We start from the raw sequence: 7563 nt of genomic DNA, 5'->3' as shown, positions 1-7563 counted from the left end.
AGGTACTTTTCACATGGATAATCTCTAGTGTAAACATGTGTAACTATGTCTTCTAATAGTTCTTTTACTGAATAATCTTTCTGCCCCTTTGCTGTAGCTAAGTTGATATGGGATGATCATCAGCGTCATTACAGAATTATGTGCCTCTACCTGGGCAGGCAACTCTTCTGGGTTGGCTTATCAATCATATTCAAGCTCTGTAGGTTGAACATATACCCTAGGAGTCTCTATAGCAGTTTTGGGAAGGAAACTTTGCTTCAGGATCTTTTTTTCCTGTCCTATAATAATAATAATTATATATATGTATATGTATATGTATGTATGTATATGTATGTATGTATATATATATATATATATATATATATATATATATATATATATATATATATATATATATATATATAGTTTCTTTCATTGGGTACATCCCATTCAGTATCCCTATCTGGATCAGAAAATCTTTATACAGCTGGAGAACAGTTTCTTTTTCTCAGCTTTTTCCTATGTGAGTGTCTATCAGTTCGTTCTACTCAATCCCAGGATAAATTTACTATATATGATTGGTGGTTGTGGTTAACATATCTATCCTATCCCTACACTTAGCAGGGCATTCATCTCCACCAATGGAGAATCTTATAGTAAGTATATGCACATATATTCATATATATATCTAGGTATCTCTCTGTCTCTCTGTAAAATGTTGCCAGTGAATGCTTTAGTTTTCTTCTTGTCTTATTTTACTTCCTTTTATTGTGTTAACTTTTTGGTCTTCACTTGTGGATTAAGGGTAGCAACAATTTCTTATTTACTTTTATAGATTTTCTTCTGCATATTTCTTTTCTGGTGTTGTCTTTAACTGGGCTATATAGCATCCACTTTTCTACTGTGCACACTAGATTACATTATTTGCATAATCTTCTAATACTTTTCCAAGGGCATCAATAGTTTTCTCTAGGTGATTCTGCCATGATGGCATATGATAGTTGTCCTTAATAAGAGTTCTAGATAGCATCCCCTTTACTCTTGTGGTTCTTACTGTGGCAATGACCCCAGCATATACAATTGTTGGGAGATCCTAAAATGGTTTTCTTCCCTCTGTCAAATTCTATGAGGAAAAATCATTTGTTCATGATGGTTGTAGCAGATATAAGCTTTTTTGAAGAATGATTTTATGTTGGTATCATTGATCTATTAGTTGAATTTGTGCTATTGAATTACAAGTGTTTTTTTTTTATTCCATTGAGTATACCCCCCTCAAAATAATTCAAAACACTGGCATTAGTTTTGCCATTGTCACTTATTTTATTATTTGCTAGCACTTTTAGAATTTACATTAAATATAGTCTTTTAATGCCTTCAAATTTATTTTTGCTTTTCTTACTTTGGTTTTAAGTAAATCTTCAAATGTCCTTCCTTATTTCATCTAATCTAAGGTTAAGGATTATTTTTAAAAAATAATTGCCTGCAATGATTTGAAAGATTTTGGTTTGTAAGTAGGAATTGAGGATCTCATAACCCTCCAAAATTCCAAGTATCCCTCACTTGCAATTGGTAAGATGTATCTAATTGTGTTATGATATAGTTGTGGCGTATAATAATAAAGTATTCATTCATTGTTTTAGTGGTTAGCACTTCCAATACCAAAGTATTTCCAGGCAGGTGGAGTTTTGGTGAAGATTTTTGCCTGCATATCTTCCTTATTATTATATCAAAACATGGGGAAATACTATTCATTCTGCTTTCTCCATTGTTAAGCCAAGCATTATAGCAGTTCTGAGGAGGCTGACCTGCAATTTTATGGGGTCTAATTTACTTCTTAGATTTATGGTATCTGATATATCAAATGAGCCAGGATGTTTTCCAGGTCATTGATATCATCAGATCCCAAGTGACCAGCTTTCCAGCACTCCTTTAAGGCCTTCACAGATATTGTAGAAGTCTCAGGGCACAGAGAATTCCTGATCTTTATTATCCTGGGTAGTACTCCTTTAATTGTCCCTCTCTACCTCCCTGCCCATGACATGGATGATGGGTCAGGCTTTGAGGGGTTTATTTATTATTGTAATTATTATCATCATTATTATATTACCATCATTTTTTCTAGTTCATGAGAGTATATGATTTTTACCTCCAAGGTGGAAAATTGTATTGGCATGTTTTGTTAAATGTAAACTCTGGGAAACCTGTTTAACACATAGACATGATGAACTTCAATGCTATTAGATAATATAGTCAAAATAGACCAATTGGTTTTATGGAGATGTAAACTAGTCATGAACTTTAAGTTACAAGATTTAGATCAAAGGGATTTAAAGGGTCATAACTGTCAGTCATTTTCACAGATTCTGGATGTGATACAATTAGTCTAAACCATCAATTTAAAATATTATTTGAACTGATTTTTATTTATAAAAATCCTCCCTTGAAATAGTTGCATAAGGTAAAATGTTAGTGTTAAAATTACAATGGTTGATTTTATTTTGGGGCATATTGGACTTCAAAAGTTTATTTAATTCAGCATTTAGTAAATCCTTATGGGATTATAAAACTGTAGATTACAATTGGAAGATCATGAAGATCATATACTTCTTCCTGTTTTCTAGGGGAAGAAACTAACATGTTAAGTGACTTGTCCAAAGACATCCAGGGAGTGATTGATAAAGTCAAGATCTGAACCTAGGCTTTCTTATTCCAAATTCAGTAGCCTCCCTATTGTACCACATTGACTGTTTTATGTCTTTTTTTGTTTAACATGGTATACCATGTTAAGTGCTGGTTAAACAAAAAATGTATTAGGTCCTAACACATAGCAGATACCTAAAAATGCTTATTGACAGACTGACCAGATTTCTTCCAAGCCATCCAGACATATTGTAGAAAATTACTTCTTTAAAGTCCTGCTCATTTGGAGATTCTGCCAGTTTCCTTAGTAATCTATAGTTCTTTATACTGCTGGGAGGTTATTCCTTACATCTCACCTGAATCTCTCCTGCTACAACTTTAATTCATTTTTCAGTTTTATCCCTTATGTAGTTGGGGAATATATTATCATCACCCTTCTTATTACATACTTTGAAATGCTTGGAAGTAACTATTTAGGTTGTTTTCATTCCTTCAATTTATCCTACTATCTTTAATCTTTCTTTGTGAGTTTCACTATCTCATCCTTTAACCATTTGGATTATTCTTTTCTGGATCCTCTCTCTTCCCAATTCCTCAGGGACTCACATTAGATTTAGACCATGCTCCAATGTCTTAGCTCAAATAAAATAAAAACTGGAATGACTATTTACAACAGACTTAAAGGCTCTGAGAAGTTCTGTTCCTTCATTGTCTTAGTCATGAATAAAGTCACACCAGCAATTTTCTTCTGAATAGTTTTGTCAATCAAAGATGTAAAATCAAGATGTAATAGTCAGAGTAGATCCCCCCTGCTTCCCTAAATGCAGCTGGACATGAGCCAGCAGAAGGGAGTAGACAAATTCCCCAATGTTGTTATAACTGGAATTATAGACCAAGGGCTGATTCAATTTTTTTTAAAAAGAGATTTCTTTAGCTCTTGGCTGGCTTAAGGAGAACTGGACTGCATGTGGGTTGGGGAAATCCTTTTCATGATGACAATTTCACAATGTCCTGTTCTATAATTTCCACTAATTGCCACTTCAATGAAAGCCATATTGTATAGCTTTTACCCTGCTCTGTAGCCTGAAGCATGAACTGCCCCCAATTGCTATAGCACCCATCATAAGCAATATCACTGGGAGACCTTCCTTCCCCTGGGCCTGCTGAATTTATCTAGGCTATGGCAGAGGAAATCTGATTTTCACACTCGAGCAAGTTGGTGCCGGGCAATGAGAATTTAACCAGGGCCGATCCCTCAGTAGCACTAATGCTTTACAATCCACCTGCACTACCTATTTTTTAGGGCAATGATAATTTAGATTTAATGGAAGATGGCTTTAAGCATTTCTCCTTTTTCCCCAGTTGCCTGAATGTTTTGAAATGACCTAATAAGCTTTAAGGACTAGCTAACAATGTAATTTTGAGTACTCAGAGTCAGCCCTAGGCAAAATTGTGAAGTAGGTGAAATGTATTTTGGTGCTCCCCCCTTTTGGGGTGCTCCCTTTTCCTATATGTTACCCTCTGTGTTGATCAGTGCCTACGTGTTGTTCTCTAACTTCCCAGACTTCCCCCACTATGGATCTGCAGTGTCCCAGGCTCCTGACCTACCTTCCTTTCCTCTACCTCTCCCTACCGCTTTATCAATTCATCCTAACAATCATTTGTAGGTCATCAAAACTTATCTCCCCATGTCCCATTCCCTCCAGGAGGATGTTGAAGGGGTGATGAATAAATGATTAAAACATTTATTAAGTGCTTATAATGTGTCAGGCACAGTTCTGAGTGATGAGGATATAAATACAAATGGGAACCAGTCCTAGGCTTTAAGGAATGCACATTCAAACAGTGGGAGATGATATTTATAGGAGATCAGGAGTCAGAGAGGGGGGCAAACCTTAGCAAGAAATTGGGACTAGAGGGTGAACCCTGGAGTCTGGAATTTCTGAATTTAACTCTTGCCTCTGACATGGCTATACAATGAGTGTGGCACTTAATTTATTACTGTCCCAGTTAACTGTCTACACCTATAACAATTCTACCTTATAGCTTATCTGCATTGGTTAGTAAAGGGAGTGAACATTTCAGGAGTTCCCCACACTGATGCCTTCACAATTCTGGACTCTCCCCCTACCTCTCTTTCCCTCTGGCCCTGCCCAGATGAGTACCCTGATGAGGGTTATCGTGAAGCTCAAAAGAGATGAAACATAGAAAGTACTTTATAATTGTTAATACCCTATCTAAATGCAAGTTCTTTTAATAAAAGCTGTCCCCTCCTACTAATAGTGGATATATTTACCATAAATATATATTCCTGGTAAATGGGTCCTTTCCTTTTGCTGCCTAAAACACATTAAGCAGGCATTCGTTTGCTTGACTTGCCCATAAGGACAGCCTTGACAGTGCTCAATGAAAGACCTAAGTCTAGTTGGCATATAGTGGATTACAGATGAAAACTTTTCCATGGAGAGCCTAGTTCTTTCTGCCAGGCTGAGCTATTCCCCCTTAAGAACTGCAATGTACTCTGGCTTGCTGTAATCATGTCTACGATAATATTTTTTAAGCAAAATGATCTGAAACAAAGCGGGAGAATAATGATGTCACTGTGGGCTCTGTTGGTAAATACAATTACCCAATTGTAAGCTCTAATCAATACACTGCAGTTCAAGAGTTCAGTGCTAGCGTTGGCTGGGTGATGACTCAGCACAATGGCATTCCTGATGATGGATTTCAGGGTTTATTTGGACACGGGCATAAATAGTTGGAAACACAAATCGCAGAGTGCAGATTTCAAACTGAATTGTGCCTTAGAGCCCATGCCAATTAAATGATGGGCATCCCATAATATTTGTTTCTGTTTGTTACTAAACTGTCTGTAGCCATTTCTTCCCTCTCCTGTAGATTCCCAAACAAGTGGAATTTGAGTAATCATATGGAAGTCTGTGATAGATAAGAGTCTGGAGAGAGTAAAAGCATCACCTCTTTTCATGTTGACTGAATTTGCTTTGCACCCCTCTGTCCCTGCTTCCCTTCCCTTCCCCAGGGCAGTAACCTAGCCCTGTGTCCTAAGAGAGGACAAAGGTGATACTATTACAAATAAAATAGTCATTGGCTCAGGTTTTTGATCTAAAGAATAGCTGGTAAGGTATCTCTCACTTGTAATCTCTAAAGCATGACGGATGGATGGACAATCATGCAAATGACTCCAGGCTTAATGGTCTGGGACTTATTAACCTCACTCTTTTGGATATACCTCATGTCAAATTCAAAGAATTACTCCTTTTTTGAGGCTTGCCAAGTCTAACAACTACAACATTTTGTGTAAGTCTGATGCTTTATGCTGTTTAGTTGTGTTTTTGCTTCTTAGTGGATTCATTCATCACTCTGGGATTTCAGCACCACTTCCCTTATTCTTATCATCTATTTTTCATTTCCTGAGCCTCTCCTCCAGGACTCCTCCTCTCTGATTATTCCCTAACAAGTTTCCTGTTCCATCTTGCTTGCTCCTCTATTATCCATGGCATTTAATGGTTAAATATATGTGAAATTCACAAGAACATGCCTTTTGCCTTCCACAGTAGAAAAATAGTACTTTACGGTATGGATTATATAATCCGTTAGAATTGATCATACAATGGTTGATTTGATGCTGTTTATAATATGATCTTTGCTTCTGTCTCTTGAATTCTGACTGCAGAGCTTGGTCAAGATATTTGTATATTCATTGTAAGGTATAAAAATGGTACTTTCTGTGTACTTCTGGCCAGTGGAGTCTTTGAGCCTTTCCTGGGACATGTAGGATTAACCACAGAAGAAAAACCTATGGGGCTGGCTTCGGAGGCACATACACTAAAATTGGATTGATACAGGGAAGATTATCATGGCCCCTGGGCAAGGATGACATGCAAATTTGTGAGCCATTTCATTAAAAAAAAGATAAAAATCTATAGACCATGAAGCCTGGAATTTTATGGCATGAAAAATGATACATTGGAAAAATATTATTTTAAAATATCTTCAATTTTATTCTCCTGTAGGTTCTGCCTCTATACTGGTACCAGTGTTATTTCTTGAAATATCTTACAGTCATAATAAGCACACAGCTCTCTCCAACAATAGCCAAAGACATGTTATTAAGCTTGTATCAGTCACTGTTCCTTTTCTTTATTTGTAGGGAAAAGAGGAAGACCCCACATTTCCATTTTGGTTGGAAAGTTGCTTTTGTAGAATTATAGATATAGAGCAAGGAAAGACCTCTGAGTCCATTTAGTCTAATTCCCTGTTTATGTGGATGAGGAAACTAGGGATCAGTGAGACTAAATGATTTGTCCATAATCACAGAACTCCTAAGTGTCAGAGGTGAGATTTGAATCTAGAACTTCTGGATTCCAAATTCAGTATGAAAACTTAAGAAACATTTCTTGTTCAATTTTATTAAAATATTTATTTCATAGACACAGCAAGAATAAAAGTGCAAACATTAACCGTCAATTCCTGGGTGTCACACTCTCTCCTCTACCCCTTTGATTTCAGGGTCAAAGTGGCTTTATTTAACATACTTTCTATATATGTCATTGGCTTCATCAAGTTCATGTCCAAATATAGCATATCTCCTAGATGACTCCAGGGTTCATCAGCTAGAGCTGGACTAAATCACTAAAGTTCTTCCTCCTTGGCAACTTTTTTTTTAAACCTTACCTTCTGTCTTAGAATCAATATTAAGTATCAATTCTAAGGCAGAAAAGCAGTAAGGGCTGGCAATTGGGGTTAAGTGACTTGCCCAGGGTCACACAGCTAGGAAGAACCCAGGTCCTCCCAGCTCCAGGTCTGATGCTCTACCCACTATGCTACCTAGCTGCTTCTCCTTAGCAACTTTTAGAGAATTCAGGTGTTGCAGTACATAGAATGCTGAGCCTGGAGTCAGGAAAATGAGTTCAAATATGGTCT

At 36.7% G+C, this 7563-nt stretch overlaps 1 non-coding gene across 1 annotated transcript; it reads left to right on the top strand.

Moving 5' to 3' along the window:
- The first annotated feature begins 6441 nt into the window (after positions 1-6441).
- LOC130456630 (U6 spliceosomal RNA) lies at positions 6442-6548 on the top strand. Its single transcript, XR_008915699.1, has one exon. It is a non-coding gene; the product is annotated as a U6 spliceosomal RNA (small nuclear RNA).
- The last annotated feature ends 1015 nt before the right edge of the window (positions 6549-7563 follow it).

Source organism: Monodelphis domestica, chromosome 1 (genome assembly GCF_027887165.1).
Source record: "Monodelphis domestica isolate mMonDom1 chromosome 1, mMonDom1.pri, whole genome shotgun sequence".
Classification (NCBI taxonomy): domain Eukaryota; kingdom Metazoa; phylum Chordata; class Mammalia; order Didelphimorphia; family Didelphidae; genus Monodelphis; species Monodelphis domestica.
The sequence above is the reverse complement of the archived record's forward strand: the minus strand, read 5'-3'. Positions and strand labels throughout refer to the sequence as shown.